The 20608-nt window shown below is 38.3% G+C and overlaps 1 protein-coding gene across 5 annotated transcripts in view; it reads right to left on the bottom strand.

Annotated features, from left to right (window-relative positions):
* ST3GAL3 (ST3 beta-galactoside alpha-2,3-sialyltransferase 3) overlaps nt 1-20608 on the bottom strand; it is an 864582-nt gene that overhangs the window by 19246 nt on the left and 824728 nt on the right. The window lies entirely within an intron of this gene.

Here is a 20608-nt window from a genome sequence, read left to right on the forward strand (position 1 = left end):
CTAACTTCTTTTAGCAACTGAGCGTTGGGTTGTGCTTGTATTACAATGTTGAAAGTAAAAAGTTATTGCGCAACAAGCCGAAGTTAGAATATCACGCATGCGATAACCTATTCCCCCATAGAAATCAATGAAGCAAAAAAAGTGGAAAAAAAAAACTAACACCCCACTCACATGCTAACCAAACACATATTCTCAAATGTGCAAACCCGACATAATATGAATATTTCACATCCCAATGTTCTTCACAAAGAAGAATATGTTCTATTTACTCTTAAATACATATTTCTACATCTATCTGATGGTATTTTGGTACAATATATATCTATACCTATATAATAGAGATTATTATATATAGGTATAGATATATACAGATCTATATAGATCTAAATATGTAGAACATATTCTATTATGTGCAGAACATTGGAATGTGAAATATTTACAGTACATACATAGTTAAAACATTTAATAAAAAATGAATATTGCATAAATATGCTTTTTCATGTTTTCACCTACTTGACAGCAAAGGGTTCCAATGCACTTTTATATATGTCTATATATGTGTACACATGCATTTATGTGTTTATATGCATATATATGCCTGTAAATACATATGTACACACATATAAACACACACACATATATATATATATATATATCTATACACACATACATATACATCTTTAGACATGTATATGTAATATATATCTCTATGTTAATGTTTTTTGCAGCCTATTTTTTCCTAACACCTGAGATCTTATATCTTTGAGCCTTTATAACTTTTGTGTGCAATATTTAAAAAAAATATTTTTTATCAGATGATGTTATTATGCGTTTAACTGTACTTTGTAATGTATTCATTGGGGCCTGAATTATCAAGCTCCGAATAGAGCTTGATGTCCCTGTTTCCGCCTAAGCCTTCAGGCTTGCCGGAAACAACTGGTCTGCCTGCTATGAGGCTGCGGACATCAATCTGCCCAATCCTATACGATCGGGTTAAGTGACATCCCCTGCTCGATTGGCCGCAAATCTGAAGGGGGCAGCATTGCACAACCAGTTCACAAGAACTGCTTGTGTAATGATAAATGCCGACAGTGTACGGCATTCAACAATGTCTGTCGGACATGAACCGCTAAGTGGATCATGTCAGAAACACTGATGATAAATCGGCCCCTATGTGTTTTGTGACACAGATCTCTGAGGTTGCGGTAATCATTCTAGTGTAAAACGCGATTGCGCCCACGTGCTCGCATTTACTTTCAACTAGTAATACGAGTACAATTTATCTTGCATGCAAACGAAGGCGGAACCCTGACATCGCTTGCGTGCAAATGATAGCGCTCCACTCGTAATCTGGCCCTAAGCGTTTTAATATGGAAATACGATATCTATATCCTGAAATAAGGCTCATGACATTCTGTACAATAGATTATTAACTAACGGCTAGATTATGAGTTTTGCGCTATGAGTGAAAAAGCAGCATTAAGGCTCTTTTTCACTACCGCTGGTATTACGAGTCTTGCAGGTTTAGGTGCACCGCACACTTTTTTGGCCGTAACGCAACGTAACTACCGCAGCTTTTAAATAGTCCTTTTTCAATGGGACTTCCATAGCGCCGGTATTACAAGTCTGCCTGTCCGGCCAAAAAGTGAGCGGTACAGCCTATACGTCAAGATCCATACCGTAAACTGAAAGTCAGTAGTTATGGGTTTTATGCTACAACGACATAACATAAAACTCATAACTAAAGTGTTAAAAAGTACACTAACGCCCATAAACTACCTATTAACCCCTAAACCGAGGCCCTCCCGCATCGCAAACACTAAAATAAAATTATTAACCCCTAATCTGCCGCTCCAGACATCGCCACCATTATAATAATCATATTAACCCCTAAACCGCCGTACTCCTGCATCGTAAACACTAGTTAAATATTATTAACCCCTAATCTGCCGCCCCCAATGTTGTCGCTACCTACCTACATTTATTAACCCCTAATCTGCCGCCCCCAACGTCGCCGCCACTATACTCAAGTTATTAACCCCTAAACCTAACCCTAAGTCTAACCCTAACACCCCTAACTTTATAATATAATTAAATGAAATCTAAATAAATATTACTATCATTAACTAAATAATTCCTTTTTAAAACTAAATACTTACCTGTGAAATAAACCCTAAGCTAGCTACAATATAACTAATAGTTATATTGTATCTAGCTTAGGTTTTATTTTTATTTCACATGCTAGTTTGTATTTATTTTAACTAGGTAGACTAGTTAGTAAATCGTTATTAACTATTTACTAGCTACCTAGTTAAAATAAATACAAATTTACCTGTAAAATAAAACTTAACCTAAGTTACACTAACACCTAACCTTACACTACAATTAAATAAATTACATTAATTAAATACAATTAACTAAATTACAAAAACAAACAAACACTCAATTACACAAAATAAAAAACAAATGATCAAATATTTAAACTAATTACACCTAATCTAATAGCCCTATCAAAATAAAAAAGCCCCCCCCAAAATAAAAAAAACCCTAGCCTACAATAACTACCAATGGCCCTTTAAAAGGGCCTTTTGCGGGGCATTGACCCAAAGAAATCAACTCTTTTACCTGTAAAAAAAAAATACAAACAACTCCCCAACAGTAAAACCCACCACCCACACAACCAACCCCCCAAATAAAATCCTATCTAAAAAAACCTAAGCTCCCCATTGCCCTGAAAAGGGCATTTGGATGGGCATTGCCCTTAAAAGGGCATTTAGCTCTCTTTCTGCCCAAACCCTAATCTGAAAATAAAACCCACCCAATAAACCCTTAAAAAAACCTAACACTAACCCCTGAAGATCCACTTACAGTTTTTGAAGACCGGAAATCCATCCTCAACGAAGTGGCAGAAGTCTTCATCCAAGCGGGCCAAAGTCTTCATCCAAGCCAGCAGAAGTCTTCATCCAGACAGCATCTGCTATCTTCATCCATCCGGCGCGGCTCCATCTTCAAGACATCCGACGCGGAGCATCCTCTTCATTCTATGGCTAACGAAGAATGAAGGTTCCTTTAAAGGGATACTAACCCCACATTTTTTCTTTCATGATTCAGATAGAGCATGCAATTTTAAGCAACTTTCTAATTTACTCCTATTATCAATTTTTCTTTGTTCTCATGTTATCTTGATTTGAAAAAGCAGTAATAAAAGGTTAGGAGTCGGACCATTTTTAGTTCAGCACCTTGGTAGAGCTTGCTGATTGGTTTGCTACATTTAGCCACAAATCAGCAAGTACTACTCAGGTGCTGAACAAAAAATGGTCTGGCTCTAAAGCTTACAGTTCTGCTTTTTCAAATCAAGATAGAATGAGAACAAAGAAAAATTTATAATAGGAGTAAATTAGAAAGTTGCTTAAAATCTCATGCTCTATCTGAATCATGAAAGAAAAAAACTGGTTTTAGAATCCCTTTAAGGGACATCATCCAAGATGGTGTCCCTTGAATTCTGATTGGCTGATAGAATTCTATCAGCCAATCGGAATTAAAGGTGAAAAAATCCTATTGGATCAGCCAATAGGATTGAATATCAATCCTATTGGCTGATTGCATCAGCCAATAGGATTTTTTCACCTTTAATTCCGATTGGCTGATAGAATTCTATCAGCCAATCGGAAATTCAAGGGACGCCATCTTGGATGACGTTCCTTAAAGGAACCTTCATTCTTCATTAGCCGTGGAAAGAAGAGGATGCTCCGCGCCGGATGTCTTGAAGATGGAGCCGCTCCGCGCCGGATGGATGAAGATAGAATATGCCGTCTGGATGAAGACTTTGGCCTGCTTGGATGAAGACTTCTCCCGGCTTCGTTGAGGACTTCTGCCACTTGGATGAAGACTTCTGCCACTTCGTTGAGGATGGATGTCCGGTCTTCAAAATCTGTAAGTGGATCTTTGGGGGTTAGTGTTAGGTTTTTTTAAGGGTTTATTGGGTGGGTTTTATTTTTAGCTTAGGGTTTGGGCTGAAAAAGAGCTAAATGCCCTTTTAAGGGCAATGCCCATCCAAATGCCCTTTTCAGGGCAATGGGGAGCTTAGTTTTTTTTAGATAGGATTTTGGGGGGTTTGGTTGTGTGGGTGGTGGGTTTTACTGTTGGAGGGTTGTTTGTATTATTGCTTATTATTTGTTTGTAATTTTTTTTATTTTGGGGGGGTTATTTTGATAGGGCTATTAGATTAGGTGTAATTAGTTTAAATATTTGATAATTTCTTTTTTATTTTGTGTAATTTAGTGTTTTATTTTTGTAATTTAGTTAATTGTAAGTAAGGTTAGGTGTTAGTGTAACTCAGGTTAGGTTTTATTTTACAGGTAAATTTGTATTCATTTTAAATAGATAGTTAGTAAATAGTCAACTATTTACTAACTAGTCCACCTAGTTAAAATAAATATAAACTTGCCTGTGAAATAAAAATAAAACCTAAGATAGCTACAATGTAACTATTAGTTATATTGTAGCTAGCTTATGGTTTATTTTATAGGTAAGTATTTAGTTTATGATAGGAATTTTTAATTAGATTTCTTTTAATTATATTAAAGTTAGGGGTGTTAGACTTAGGGTTAGGTTTAGGGGTTAATAACTTTAGTATAGTGGCAGCGACGTTGGGGGCAGCAGATTAGGGGTTAATAAATGTAGGTGGGGCGGCAGATTAAGGGTTAATAAGTGTAGGTGGGTGGCAGCGACATTGGGGGTGGCAGATTAGGGGTTAATAAATGTAGGTAGGTAGCAATGACATTGGGGACGGCAGATTAGGGGTTAATAAATGTAGGTAGGTAGCGATGACATTGGGGGCAGCAGATTAGGGGTTAATAAGTATAATGTAGGTGGTGGCGATGTCGGGGGTGGCAGATTAGGGGTTAATAAGTGTAGGTAGGTAGAGACGACATTGGGGGCAGCAGATTAGGGGTTAATAAGTATAATGTAGGTGGCGGTGATGTCGGGGGCAGCAGATTAGGGGTTAATAAGTGCAATGTAGTTGTTGGCGATGTCGGGGGCGGCATATTAGGGGTTAATAAGTATAATGTAGGTGGTGGCGATGTCGGGGGCGGCAGATTAGGGGTTAATAAGTATAATGTAGGTGGTGGCGATGTCGGGGGCGGCAGATTAGGGGTTAATAAGTATAATGTAGGTGGTGGCGATGTCGGGGGCAGCAGATTAGGGGTGTTTAGACTCTGGGTTTATGTTAGGGTGTTAAGTGTAAACATAACTTTTCTTTCCCCATAGGAATCAATGGGAATGCGTTACGGAGCTTTACACTCCTTTATTGCAGGTGTTAGGCTTTTTTTTAGCCGGCTCTACCCATTGATGTCTATGGGGAAATCGTGCCCGAGCACGTAAAACCAGCTCCCAGCAGCGCTGGTATTGGAGTGCGGTATGGAGCTCAATTTTGCTCAACGCTAACTTATTGCCTGCTAACGCCGGGTTTATGTAAACCTGTAATAGCAGCGCTATAGGGAGGTGAGCGGTGACAATAACTTGCAAGTTAGCAACGAGCAGCTCTTACCGCAAAACTCGTAATCTAGCCGTAAGTCTATAGAGGGCAGATCTTAAGAGTTCCATATCGTTCTAAAGTAACTTTTTGGTGCAATTACCATTCATCAATTTATAGCATAATTTACAGAGTAATATTGACTGAAATAATCCTGAAAATCATTTGTAATACAAACAGAAGCTTAATATAAATGTTACTGTAGAAATACTGTGAACAACCACAGATCAGATTTCAATAGGACTTTTCAGTCTAATTCCCATTTTCCCTTTTAGCAATCACAATATTCACATGACAGACAGATTTCAGTGAAATTCCTGGAAGATGTTGAGGCAGGTGTATGAAAAAGGTTAGATGAAGTATAATTTAGGACGTAGGATTTAGCTTAAATGTATTTAGCTTATTAAATCGCTTGATTATCTGGGTAAAGAAAATGGTGATACATAAAATATTGTCGACGACCATATTTTTTTTAAATTAAGTGCAAAAAGTAATAATATTTAGTGCTGAATAGGTCATCATAATTATAATATATAGAATTCTCTCCTCCTTTGATGTGTTAAACATACTAAACACTTATATTTTGTTCATTATATCACAAGACACAATTTACCAAAACAAATCCTTGTATGGAGCAATTTCTTAAGGTGTGATTCACCAACAGCTGCTGTGACCTCTCCTGTCTCTCAATAATCTTGTTCTTATGTTATTCTACGAATCCCCTTATGTAAATCATGGAGAGATGATTGCGTTTTAGTGAATGTTTTCCGCAGAATAAAAAAGGAGTTGGTGTGAATATAGAGACTGGACATGTTAGAGAGGTTGTTAATGAATCTGTCTCACTATCCCACTGCAGTACAAAAGCAGATTTTACTTTAACTCTATAATACAAGGCAAGCGGCCATATTTGTACATTTAGGTTTATTTGCATCTATCAAGCACTCCTGTGTAAACATCACAGATTGAATAGAATAGTTTAAACATAGGACAGACATATCAGTGATTTATACACAACAGGAAGGCACACAGACATATTATTAGAATGGAACCTTTCTGTCTTTATTTGCTTGTGATTTTAATATACAACATTCCAATCCATCAGAATTCCCCTGCATTTGCCCTGCATGACTTTTTGTGTCCAGTCCATAAAAAAACTCTGCAATAATAAACATATCTAACACTTTTTCACTGCATTACTGGCGAATAAAACCCCATATCATTTACATGGGCACCATTCACCAGTGGTATTTCAAAGCATCAGAAATAAGATTTCCATCACCTTTTCTAAGGATATGTGGAAATTTTTTTAAATTCAGTAACCGTAATCTGTAATGTTGTAATGTAATGTTGTAATGATGTTAGTGTGGAGTTAGATGAGGGCAACTATTAGGCAAGTGGAATTCATTAGTTACTGATTTGGTGATATGCTTCCCTGAACAAGAAGGTCTTTAGGGAGTGTTTAAAAAAGGAGAGGTTGGGGGAATGTTTGACAGCTTGAGGAAGTGCGTTCCAGAGGGTTGGTGCCGCACAAGAGAAGTCCTGTAGTCTAGCATGAGAGGAGGTGATGGTAGAAGAGGCAAGGAGTAGATTGTTGTTGGATTTTAGGGGACGGGCTGGAGTAAATTTGTTGATGAGTGAGGACAGGTAGGGGGGACTGCATTGGTAAGGGCTTTGTAGGTCAGAGTGAGAATTTTTAATTTAATTCTGCTGTAAATGGGGAGCCAGTGAAGGGACTCACAGAGGGGTGCAGTGGATACAGAGCGTTGGGAGAGGTGGATTAGCCTAGCAGAGGCATTTAGGATGGATTGAATGGGGGAGAGGCGGGAGAGAGGAAGGCCAGTTAGTAGGTTGTTACAGTAGTGAAGCCGGGAAATTACTAGGGAATGGATAAGCTGTTTAGTAGTTTCAGCACTCAAAAAAAGAACAAATTTTGGAGATATTGTGTAGGTGGTTGCGACAGCGATTGGATGTGGGGTATGAAGGACAGATTGGAGTCAAGTGTAACTCCTAGGCAGTGGACTTGGGGTGATGGGGAGATAGTGGTGTCACCAACAGTGATAGTAAAGTTAGAAACTGGAGTAGAATTAGATGGGGGGGATTAGAAGAAGCTCAGTCTTGGACTTGATTTTTAGGTGGTGAGAGGTCATCCACAAAGAAATGCCAGATAAGCAGTCGCTGATGTGGAAAGGACAGAAGTAGAGAGTGCAGGGGTGGATAGGTAGACCTGAGTATCTTCAGCATAGAGGTAATAGTTGAAGCCATAGCTACTGATAAGTTTACCCTGTGAGGAAGTATAAATAGAGAAGAGTAGAGGGCCTAGAACAGAGCCTTGAGGTACTCCAACAGACAGAGGCAATGGAGAGGAGGAGTCACCAGGATATGAGACAGAAAAGGACCTATTAGAGAGATAAGAGTGGATCCAGGAGAGGGCAATGTCACAGTGCCCAAGGGAGCTGAGAGTCCGTAGGAGGAGGGGATGGTCAACAGTGTCAAAGGCAGCAGGCAGGTCAAGTAAGATAAGTATAGAATAGTGGCCATTGTTTTTAGCAGAAAGAAGAACGTTAGTAACCTTGGTGAGGGCAGTCTCAGTTGAGTGTTGTTGACTGAAGCCAGATTGCAGGGGGTCAAGCAATGAGTTGGAAGGTAGGAAGTGTGTTAAGCGATCAAAAACTAGTTTTTCCAGGACTTTAGAAGCTAGCAGAAGCAGTGATATGGGGCGGTAGTTTGCAGGAGAATTGGGGTCGAGGGAGGGTTTTTTGAGGATGGGAGTGACCTTTGCATGTTTGAAGGATGATGGAAATGAACCAGTAGTGAGGGATCGGTTGAATATGTAAGAGCTGGGGTCAGGGTAGAAGACAGAGAAGGTATTAGATGTGAAGGGATAGGGTCAAGTGGGCAGGTAGTGGGGTGTGAGGAAGATATTAGGGAACTCCCTTCATTCTCAGTGGTGGGAAGGTACTGAGAGTGTTGGAGGGAGTGACCGGGGGCAGAGATGGAAGGTTGCAGTCTTGTGGTGGGATATTACTTCGGATGGTAAGTGTTTTGTTGAAAAAGTAGTCTGCCAAGTCTTGAGCACTAAAGTGAGAAGGTGGTGGCGCAGGTGGATAGAGGAGAGTGTTGAAAGTGGAGAAGAGACATTTACGGTTTGAGGAGTGAGAAGATATGAGAGAAGAGAAGTAGTTTTGCTTGGCTAAGTGAAGGGCAGAGGAGTAAGAATAAAGAATGAACTTATAGTGTAGGAAATCGGGTTCAGAGTGGGATTTCCTCCAGGCATGTTCAGCAGCACAGGAGCATTTTTGTAGATAGCATGTTTGCTGAGAGTGGGCTGGAGCTGACGATGTGGGGTTTTGCGTATTTGTGGAGGAGCAAGGGTGTCGAGTGCAGAGGAGAGAGTATTGTTATAGTGGTTTGTAGCAAGGTCAGGGCAGGATACCATGTGGGGAAGGCGTTTTTGAATAAGGTTAGAAAGTTGTGTTGTAAAGTTTTTTGTTGTTAAGATTACCTCCTCTAAGACATAGGTTTTAAAATAACATTAGTTTTTTTAAATATTGAAAAAATAAGGGTAACATTCTAATGTTCATAAAGCAGTGGGTGCCACCATATTGTAACTTAGATTTCTTTTTCTGCTAAGGCCAATTAAAGACAGTTATAAATGGCTTACTAGAGTGTGGAACCAATAACTGTGTAGATTACAGCTGTGTCTGCACTTCCACTTTTAACAGGAATTTGGGAAGCCCACAATATTCAGAGTTAAATTGCAGGAAAGGGAGCAAAATAAACAATGAAAGTATATTGAAAAGTTGTTTTACTACATGTAATTAAAAATTTTATATTAATATCTCAAAGTGTTTAATGTCCCTTTAATACTGTACTCTTGTTCTCTTATTTAGTTAATACTGTTGATGTAGCTGACAGTTTAATGTTTTAACTCCCACTGGAATTCATGGATTTGCAGAAAGTTGCTGAATGTTTTTGGTTAGACTGTTTGAATGAAGATGATTTGTATGAAGACAATAATTTGACAATTGAAGAAATTTTATCACACATACTTTTTTTTAAAAACAAATACATAGCAAGCTGTTGAGTATGCATTTGGTTCCATTTTTTAAGTGAGTTATATTATAAATTATATATATTATAAATAAATTATAGTTTATAATATATACTGTAAATCCACCTTTTGCTTTAGTTTTATTTATAGGTTGTGGATCACAGCAGCTTATAATTAAAGGGGAAGCCTATTCCTAAATTTTTAAAAAGTTAGATAATGCCTTTACTACCCATTCCCCAGCTTTCTACAACTAACATACGGCTAGATTTAGAGTTTGGCGGTAGCCATCAAAACCCGCGTTAGAGGCTCCTAACCCTGGTTTTGGGCTACCGCTGGTATTTAGAGTCAGTCAGGAAAGGGTCTAACGCTCACTTTGCAGCCGCGACTTTTCCATACCGCAGATCCCCCTACGCCATTTGCGTATCCTATCTTTTCAATGGGATCTTTCTAACGCTGGTATTTAGAGTCTTGGCTGAAGTGAGCGTTAGAAATCTAGCGACAAAACTCCAGCCGCAGAAAAAAGTCAGTAGTTAAGAGCTTTCTGGGCTAACGCCGGTTTATAAAGCTCTTAACTACTGTGCTCTAAAGTACACTAACACCCATAAACTACCTATGTACCCCTAAACCGAGGTCCCCCCACATCGCCGCCACTCTATTAAAATTTTCTAACCCCTAATCTGCCGAACGCACACCGCCGCCACCTACGTTATACCTATTTACCCCTAATCTGCTGCCCCTAATACCGCCGACCCCTATATTATATTTATTAACCCCTAATCTGCCGCTCCCGCTATCGCTGACCCCTGCATATTATTATTAACCCCTAATCTGCCGCTCCTTACACCGCGGCAACCTACGTTATCCCTATGTACCCCTAATCTGCTGCCCCTAACACAGCTGACCCCTATATTATATTTATTAACACCTAATCTGCCGCCCCCGCTATCGCTGATCCCTGCATATTATTATTAACCCCTAATCTGCCGCTCCGTACACCGCCGCAACCTACGTTATCCCTATGTACCCCTAATCTGCTGCCCCTAACACCGCCGACCCCTATATTATATTTATTAACCCCTAATCTGCCGCCCCCAACGTCGCCTCCACCTAGCTACAATTATTAACCCCTAATCTGCCGACCGGACCACACCGCTACTATAATAAATGTATTAACCCCTAAAGCTAAATCTAACCCTAACACTAACACCCCCCTAACTTAAATATAATTTAAATCTAACGAAATAAATGAACTCTTATTAAATAAATTATTCCTATTTAAAGCTAAATACTTACCTGTAAAATAAACCCTAATATAGCTACAATATAAATTATAATTATATTGTAGCTATTTTAGGATTAATATTTATTTTACAGGCAACTTTGTAATTATTTTAACCAGGTACAATAGCTATTAAATAGTTAATAACTATTTAATAGTTACCTAGTTAAAATAATTACAAAATTACCTGTAAAATAAATCCTAACCTAAGTTACAATTAAACCTAACACTACACTATCAATAAATAAATTAAATAAACTACCTACAATTACCTACAATTAAACCTAACACTACACTATCAATACATTAATTAAATACAATACCTACAAATAAATACAATGAAATAAACTAACTAAAGTACAAAAAATAAAAAAGAACTAAGTTACAAAAAAATAAAAAAATATTTACAAACATTAGAAAAATATTACAACAATTTTAAACTAATAACACCTACTCTAAGCCCCCTAATAAAATAACAAAGACCCCCAAAATAAAAAAATGCCCTACCCTAAAATTAAAATAGAAAAGCTCTTTTACCTTACCAGCCCTGAAAAGGGCCCTTTGCGGGGCATGCCCCAAAGAATTCAGCTCTTTTGCCTGTAAAAAGAAAACATACAATACCCCCCCCAACATTACAACCCACCACCCACATACCCCTAATCTAACCCAAACCCCCCTTAAATAAACCTAACACTAAGCCCCTGAAGATCTTCCTACCTTGTCCTCACCATGCCAGGTATCACCGATGGCTCCGAAATCTTCATCCAAGCCCAAGCGGGGGCTGGAGATCCATCATCCGGCTGAAGTCTTCTATCAAGCGACGGCTGAAGAGGTCCAGAAGAGGCTCCAAAGTCTTCATGCTATCCGGGCAGAAGAGTAGATCCGGACCGGCAACCATCTTCTTCAAAGCGGTGACAAGCGGCTCCATGTTGAAGACCTCCGTCGCAGATCCATCCTCTTCTTGCGACGTCCTAAGTCCGAATGAAGATGGCGTCCCTCGAATTCCGATTGGAATTAAGGTAGGAAAAATCTGATTGGCTGATGGAATCAGCCAATCAGATTCAAGTTCAATCCGATTGGCTGATCCAATCAGCCAATCAGATTGAGCTCGCATTCTATTGGCTGATCGGAACAGCCAATAGGATGCGAGCTCAATCTGATTGGCTGATTCAATCAGCCAATCAGATTTTCCCTAACTTAATTCCGATTGGCTGATAGAATCCTATCAGCCAATCGGAATTCGAGGGACACCATCTTGGATGACGTCATTTAAAGGAACCTTCATTCGGACTTAGGACGTCGCAAGAATAGGATGGATCCGCGACGGAGGTCTTCAACATGGAGTCGCTTGTCACCGCTTTGAAGAAGATGGTTGCCGGTCCGGATCTACTCTTCTGCCCGGATAGGAGAAAGATTTTGGAGCCTCTTCTGGACCTCTTCAGCCATTGCTTGATAGAAGACTTCAGCCGGATCATGGACATCTTCAGCCCCCGCTTGGGCTTGGATGAAGATTTCGGATCCTGGAGCGATCGGTGATACCTGACATGGTGAAGACAAGGTAGGAAGATCTTCAGGGGCTTAGTGTTAGGTTTATTTAAGGAGGGGTTTGGGTTAGATTAGGGGTATGTGGGTGGTGGGTTGTAATGTTGGGGGGGGGGTATTGTATGTTTTTTTTTACAGGCAAAAGAGCTGAATTCTTTGGGGCATGCCCCGCAAAGGGCCCTTTTCAGGGCTGGTAAGGTAAAAGGGCTTTTCTATTTTAATTTTAGAATAGGGTAGGGCATTTTTTTATTTTGGGGGTCTTTGTTATTTTATTAGGGGGCTTAGAGTATGTGTAATTAGTTTAAAATTGTTGTAATATTTTTCTAATGTTTGTAAATATTTTTTTATTTTTTGTAACTTAGTTCTTTTTTATTTTTTGTACTTTAGTTAGTTTATTTAATTGTATTTATTTGTAGGTATTGTATTTAATTAATTTATTGATAGTGTAGTGTTAGGTTTAATTGTAGATAATTGTAGGTAGTTTATTTAATTTATTTATTGCTAGTGTAGTGTTAGGTTTAATTGTAACTTAGGTTAGGATTTATTTTACAGGTAATTTTGAAATTATTTTAACTAGGTAACTATTAAATAGTTATTAACTATTTAATAGCTATTGTATCTGGTTAAAATAATTACAAAGTTGCCTGTAAAATAAATATTAATCCTAAAATAGCTACAATATAATTAAAATTTATATTGTAGCTATATTAGGGTTTATTTTACAGGTAAGTATTTAGCTTTAAATAGGAATAATTTATTTAATAAGAGTTAATTTATTTCGTTAGATTTAAATTATATTTAAGTTAGGGGGGTGTTAGTGTTAGGGTTAGACTTAGCTTTAGGGGTTAATACATTTATTAGAGTAGTAGTGAGATCTGGTCGGCAGATTAGGGGTTAATAATTGTAGGTAGATGGAGGCGACGTTGGGGGCGGCAGATTAGGGGTTAATAAATATAATATAGGGGTCGGCGATGTTAGGGGCAGCAGATTAGGGGTACATAGGGATAACGTAGGTTGCGGCGGTGTATGGAGCGGCAGATTAGGGGTTAATAATAATATGCAGGTGTCAGCGATAGCGGGGGCGGCAGATTAGGGGTTAATAAATATAATATAGGGGTCGGCGGTGTTAGGGGCAGCAGATTAGGGGTACATAGGTATAATGTAGGTTGCGGCGGTGTACGGAGCGGCAGATTAGGGGTTAATAATAATATGCAGGGGGCAGCAGATTAGGGGTTAATAAGTGTAAGGCTAGGGGTGTTTAGACTCAGGGTACATGTTAGGGTGTTAGGTGCAGACTTAGGAAGTGTTTCCCCATAGGATACAATGGGGCTGCGTTAGGAGCTTAACGCTGCTTTTTTGCAGGTGTTAGGTTTTTTTTCAGCTCAAACAGCCCCATTGTTTCCTATGGGGGAATCGTGCACGAGCACGTTTTTGAAGCTGTCCGCGTCCATAAGCACCGCTGGTATCGAGAGTTGAAGTGGCGGGAAATATGCTCTACGCTCCCTTTTATGGAGCCTAACGCAGCCCTTCTGTGAACTCTAAATACCAGCGGTATTTAAAAGGTGCAGGAGAAAAAAAGCACGCGTAGCTAACGCACCCCTTTGGCCGCAGAACTCTAAATCAAGCCGATAGTAATATGAATACACTTTATAACCTTTACAGAACGCCTTTAATCCCAGTGCATTTTTATAGCATTTTACAGCAAGACACTGCTAGTTCATGTCTGCCATATAGAAAACACTGTGCTCACTCCCGTGGAGTTATTCAGGGGTCACCACTGATTGGCTAAAATGCAAGTTTGTAAATAGCACTGAGATAAGGGGGCAGTCTGCAGAGACTTAGATACAAGGTAATAACAGAGGTAAAAAGTGTATTAATATAACTGTGTTGGTTATGAAAAACCGGGGGATGGGTAATAAAGAGATTATCTTTATAAAAAATAAACATTTTAGAGTAGTATGTCCCTTTAATATTCAACTCTTGTTCCTGGAGCTCAATAGTTCTATTTCATTTTTTATGGGTTTTTTTTAATTTAGTTTTATAAAAAAAAGTATTCCACCAATCATAAATCTAAATTATGACATTTTTGCTCAAATTAAATTAGTGTCTGGACATTAAATTATAAAATTACTCAATATTATATGAAATTGGAAATGGCACACGTTGTGAATTAATATTATTGGAAGACCTAAGTAAAAAAAAATCAAACAAACATTTAAATACATTAGACAGCAATCAACAGTAATTAATTAATTAATCAATTAATTAATTAGCTTTGCTCATGTATATTTTGCTACGAAATACCTGTGAATTTCCGTGTTGAAAGTCCCTTTGAAATCCTGTGACAAAATAATTTTTTCAAGTTTAACTACATTTTCCTGTTATATTGTTTACTAATTAATGCTGTTCTCGACATAATTGTGCAGCTATACAACAAAAGGTAATCTGAGCATCATATACATGTTGTAACATTGTCTTTTTCATTACAACAGATACCTTCCTCGTATGGATTGGGGTATATGGAGTGAATGAAATTTGATGATTGAAATAGAGATCCTGAGTCATCTGGTACAATCATTAAGAGACATGTATACCTAGCACTTGAAATGGAATATCAATAGCCAGACATTTACTTGTGTTTGGTGACAATTATATTAGATCTTTTATATATTAGAATAAGTAGAAGATAAGAGCATGGTGCCTTCAGGGATCGCTATTTACCTGTCAGGTAACTATCCCCTTTAATGATAGAAAAGTATGAGATGAGACACTGAGTGTTCTCCATCTTGCAGCACAGATTTTAGTCAATCAAGATTTTTTTTTTAAATCAAAATGTATTGACTTTTAAATTCCTTTTGATTAAAGCACATCTGAAATGTACATCCATGGGCAATCTATAACTAATCAGTTCTTTAATCTGTTTAACAGAATTATTGTTAATTTAACTCACTGTTTTAAAAAGATTGAATTTTATATATTTCTTTAACAAATATGACAAATAACAACCCTAGTAAGAGTATTATAGGGCGCATTGAAGACAGTCGGATAACATTGCAGCTAAGAAGGATTTAAATCATTGACGTAAGGCTTGTAAAATGTCAAATCTCAGTTTACTTAGAAATATTAGAAGATCAGTCTGTAAATAAAAATACGCACCATGGTGCGTAGTATAAAGATAATACACTAATAAACAAGCATTTTGTGGATTATTCATAATTATCATATTCATTGTATATATGAGTGCACGCCTCCTGAGATTAAGAACAATCGTTATTGTTTATAAACATGTACGTCAAATTGTATAATCTTTATAAAGAGCCACACAAAATGCTTAAATCTGTGGATATGATTAATGAACCTGGGTGAAATTTCATGTTTGAACTGGGTGAAGTTAACTGTTTAAATAGGTTCTGAGATATTAAAATTTAAAAACAAAATACTGTTGGCTAGATTACGAGTTGTGCGTTAGGGTTAAAAAGCAGCGTTAAGAGGTTAAAAATACCGCAAATCCACTTACGCCAATTGCGTATCCTATATTTTCTATGGGACTTGCATAACGCCGGTATTACGAGTCTGACAAAAAGTGAGCGGTACACCCTCTCCTGTCAAGACTGATACCGCATTTAAAAGTCAGTAGTTAAGAGTTTTATGGGCTAACACCGTAACATAAAACTCTTAACTAAAGTGCTAAAACAGCCAATAGGATTTTTTCTATCTTAATTCCGATTAGCTGAAAGAATTCTATCAGACAATCGGAATTCAAGGGACGCCATCTTGGATGACGTCATTTAAAGGAACCTTCATTCTTCAGTTGGACTTCGTTGGAAGAGGATGCTCCGCGTCGGATGTCTTGAAGATGGAGCCGATCCGCGCCAGATGGATGACGATAGAAGATGCCACCTGGATGAAGACTTCTGCCCGTCTGGAGGACCTCTTCTTCCCGGCTTCGATGAAGACTTCTCAAGGTAGGGTGATCCTCAAGGGGTTAGTGTTAGGTTTTATTAAGGGGGTATTGGGTGGGTTTTAGAGTAGGGTTGGGTGTGTGGGTTGTAGGTTTTAATGTTGGGGGGGTATTGTACTTTTTTTTACAGGTAATAGAGCCGATTACTTTGGGGCAATGCCATGCAAAAGGCCCTTTTAAGGGCTATTTGTAATTTAGTATAGGGTAGGGATTTTTTATTAATTTGGAGGGCTTTTTTATTTTATTAGGGGGATTAGATTAGGTGTAATTAGTTTTAAAAACTTGCAATTATTTTATTATTTTCTGTAATTTCGTGTTTGTTTTTTTCGTACTTTAGATAATTTTTTTCAATTGTATTGTAGTTAGTTTAGGTAATTAATTTAATTATAGTGTAGTGTTAGGTGTAATTGTAACTTAGGTTAGGATTTATTTTACAGGTAAATTTGAATTTATTTTAACTAGGTAGCTATTAAATAGTTAATACCTATTTAATAACTATAAGTATAGACAGTTCACTGTGTAGTCTGCGCTCCTCCCGCAGCCCTGTGTATTGAACGTAGCCCGGCACAATGGAGAGTGGGCGGGGGACACACCCCTGTTGTCATCCAATCAGAAAGGCTGCCACTTCAGGCATGTCTGCAACACACGCCCCAAACAGAGATAGAATGCAGGATACAGAGATGGCGCTCTGATAGAAAAGAAAGTTGCTTAGAAAGTGCTTTCAGCACAATGAAGGATTCCAGGCAGCAGGGTATAAAATAAAACCGAACTTTATTCCAAAAGTTAATAAGGACAAAACCAGGATGTCCTATACAGAGCCAGCAGTGACTCTAGCAATCAGGCAAGTGAGCAGATCCCCATGCAGACATGTTTCGTGCACCAGGTGCACTTGTTCACTGCTTACCTGGGGATCAGCCCATCCGCTCCTTTAAGGCTGAGCTAAATCATGACATCACAGTAGTTAAGTACCTGATTGGATACCTATATCCACAGGACAGGCAAGCAAGTTTCTCAACATTTCAGAAAATACAAATTAGCAGTGGATAAAATCCTATAGTCATTTAAGTATATATCCTCTCCCTGTTTTTCTAAGGAAAACATTTATGGCGTAATAAAACCAATTCCACATAGTGTAAATTATTTACAAATAACACATTCAAAGAGCGCAGCTTATTGTATAGTCACTACAAAAATAAACAAGATAGATTTAAAGTGAAAACAAAATATAAGTGCTGCATCTTAATGTCAATTTAGTTTGTGGTATTTAAGTTTTTGTTTGAGAAGACACTACTCTCAGTGGCCTATGCTGATGTTGTAGAATTAAGTAAACACATCTAGATCACGTCTGATATTTAACCCCTCAGGTTCACTAGTTTGTAATCTAAACATCCAAAAAATCTCCTTTTTGTTCAACAGAGTTTCCCTATTACCTCCTCTCTTCCATCTAGTGACATGGTCAATTGCCTGTATTTTAAGAGAAGAAACATCTGAATTGTGTTTTGTTTTAAAGTGTCTTGACACAGGTGTGTCGCTATCTTCATCTTCAATAGACCTAAGGTGTTGCAAAAACCTATCTTTTAGGGACCTTTTGGTTTTCCCTGTATATTGAATTTTACAAAGGTCACAGGTAAGAAGATAGACGACATGTAGCACAATTAATAAAAAATCTAATATCATACTCCATATTAGTTGTACTGGATACAAATTTATCACCCTCATGTACAAAACTACATGTTTTGCATATGGGACGACGACATTTGAAGCATCCCTTCTTCTGTTTCAACCAGCATTTGTTTTTTGTAGGTTTTATATCTGAGGGCGATAAATAATTAGCTAAAGTTTTTGTTCTCTTTGGAACGAACTCACATCCTGAGTCTAGAATTTCTTTAATGATTGGATCAGAGTACAAAATGGGAAGAGATTCTTTGATTATACTACCTATTTTGGTGTATTCTACACTATATGTAGTAATAAATTTGATCTTGCTCATATCATCTTTGTCAACTTTGTGTTTCTTAGGCTTATATTGAAGTAACTGTTCTCTGGGAATCTGATCTACGTCTTCTTTTGCTGCTAGAAGAATACCATCTCTATACCTTCGCTGTTTGAATCTATTTGTGGCCTCACTAGCCTGGCGCTGATATTCACCTTCTTTGGAGCAGTTTCTCTTAATGCGGATGTATTCCCCTTTAGGTATCCCTCTCAATACATGACGAGGATGACAAGATTCAAATTTTAGCAGGGTGTTACCCGCAGTTTCCTTACTGTACATTTTGGTTTGGATGAGAGACCCAACTTCTCCACCCTGGACAGTGAGGTCCAGGAAATCCACACTGCTTTGACTGTGTGTGCCAGTAAATTCAATGCCTTGCTGGTTACAATTGAGATATTGACAGAAAAGATCTGCCCTGGTAGCATCACAGTCCAGGATGAAGAACAGATCATCAATATAGCGATGATATTGAATTATCTCTTCTTTAAATGGATTACCATCTCCAAAGACGTTTAGCTCAGCCTTAAAGGGGCGGATGGGCTGATCCCCAGGTAAGCGGTGAACAAGTGCACCTGGTGAACGAAACATGTCTGCATGGGGATCTGCTCACTTGCCTGATTGCTATAGTCACTGCTGGCTCTGTATCGGACATCCTGGTTTTGTCCTTTTTAATTTTTGGAATAAAGTTCGGTTTTATTTTATACCCTGCTGCCTGGAATCCTTCATTGTGCAGAAAGCACTTTCTAAGCAACTTTCCTTTCTATCAGAGCGCCATCTCTGTATCCTGCATTCTATTTAGTAACTATAGTACCTAGTTAAAATAAATACAAACTTGCCTGTAAAATAAATATAAATCCTAAGCTAGATACACTGTAACTATTAGTTATATTGTAGCTAGCTTAGGGTTTATTTTATAGGTAAGTATTTAGTTTTACATAGGAATAATTTAGTTAATGATAGGAAAATTTATTTAGATTCATTTAAATTATATTTAAGTTATGGGGGTGTTAGGGTTAGACTTAGGTTTAGGGGTTAATAACTTAGTATAATAACTTATAATATTATTAACTTAATATAGTGGCGGCGACATTGGGGGAGGCAGATTAGGGGTTAATAAATGTAGTTAGATTGCAGCGACATTGGGGGTGGCAGATTAGGGGTTAATAAAACAGAATTTATGCTTACCTGATAAATTACTTTCTCCAACGGTGTGTCCGGTCCACGGCGTCATCCATAACTTGTGGGAATATTCTCTTCCCCAACAGGAAATGGCAAAGAGCACAGCAAAAGCTGTCCATATAGCCCCTCCCAGGCTCCGCCCCCCCAGTCATTCGACCGACGGTTAGGAGAAAAAAAGGAAAAACTATAGGGTGCCGTGGTGACTGTAGTGTATAGAGAAAGAAATTTTTCAAACCTGATTAAAAAACCAGGGCGGGCCGTGGACCGGACACACCGTTGGAGAAAGTAATTTATCAGGTAAGCATAAATTCTGTTTTCTCCAACATTGGTGTGTCCGGTCCACGGCGTCATCCATAACTTGTGGGAACCAATACCAAAGCTTTAGGACACGGATGAAGGGAGGGAGCAAATCAGGTTACCTAAACAGAAGGCACCACGGCTTGCAAAACCTTTCTCCCAAAAATAGCCTCCGAAGAAGCATAAGTATCAAATTTGTAGAATTTGGCAAAAGTGTGTAGAGAAGACCAAGTCGCTGCCTTACATATCTGATCAACAGAAGCCTCGTTCTTGAAGGCCCATGTGGAAGCCACAGCCCTAGTAGAATGAGCTGTGATTCGTTCAGGAGGCTGCCGTCCGGCAGTCTCATAAGCCAATCGGATGATGCTTTTCAGCCAGAAAGAAAGAGAGGTAGCAGTAGCTTTTTGTCCTCTCCTCTTACCAGAATAAACGACAAACAAAGAAGAAGTTTGTCTGAAATCCTTTGTTGCTTCTAAATAGAACTTTAAAGCACGGACTACATCTAAATTGTGTAACAAACGTTTCTTCTTTGAAACTGGATTCGGACACAAAGAAGGAACAACTATTTCCTGGTTAATATTCTTGTTGGAAACAACTTTTGGAAGAAAACCAGGCTCGGTACGCAAAACAACCTTATCTGAATGGAACACCAGATAGGGTGGATCACACTGCAAAGCAGATAATTCAGAAACTCTTCTAGCAGAAGAAATCGCAACCAAAAACAGAACTTTCCAAGATAGTAACTTGATATCTATGGAATGTAAGGGTTC

This window comes from Bombina bombina, chromosome 10 (genome assembly GCF_027579735.1).
Source record: "Bombina bombina isolate aBomBom1 chromosome 10, aBomBom1.pri, whole genome shotgun sequence".
Lineage (NCBI taxonomy): Eukaryota > Metazoa > Chordata > Amphibia > Anura > Bombinatoridae > Bombina > Bombina bombina.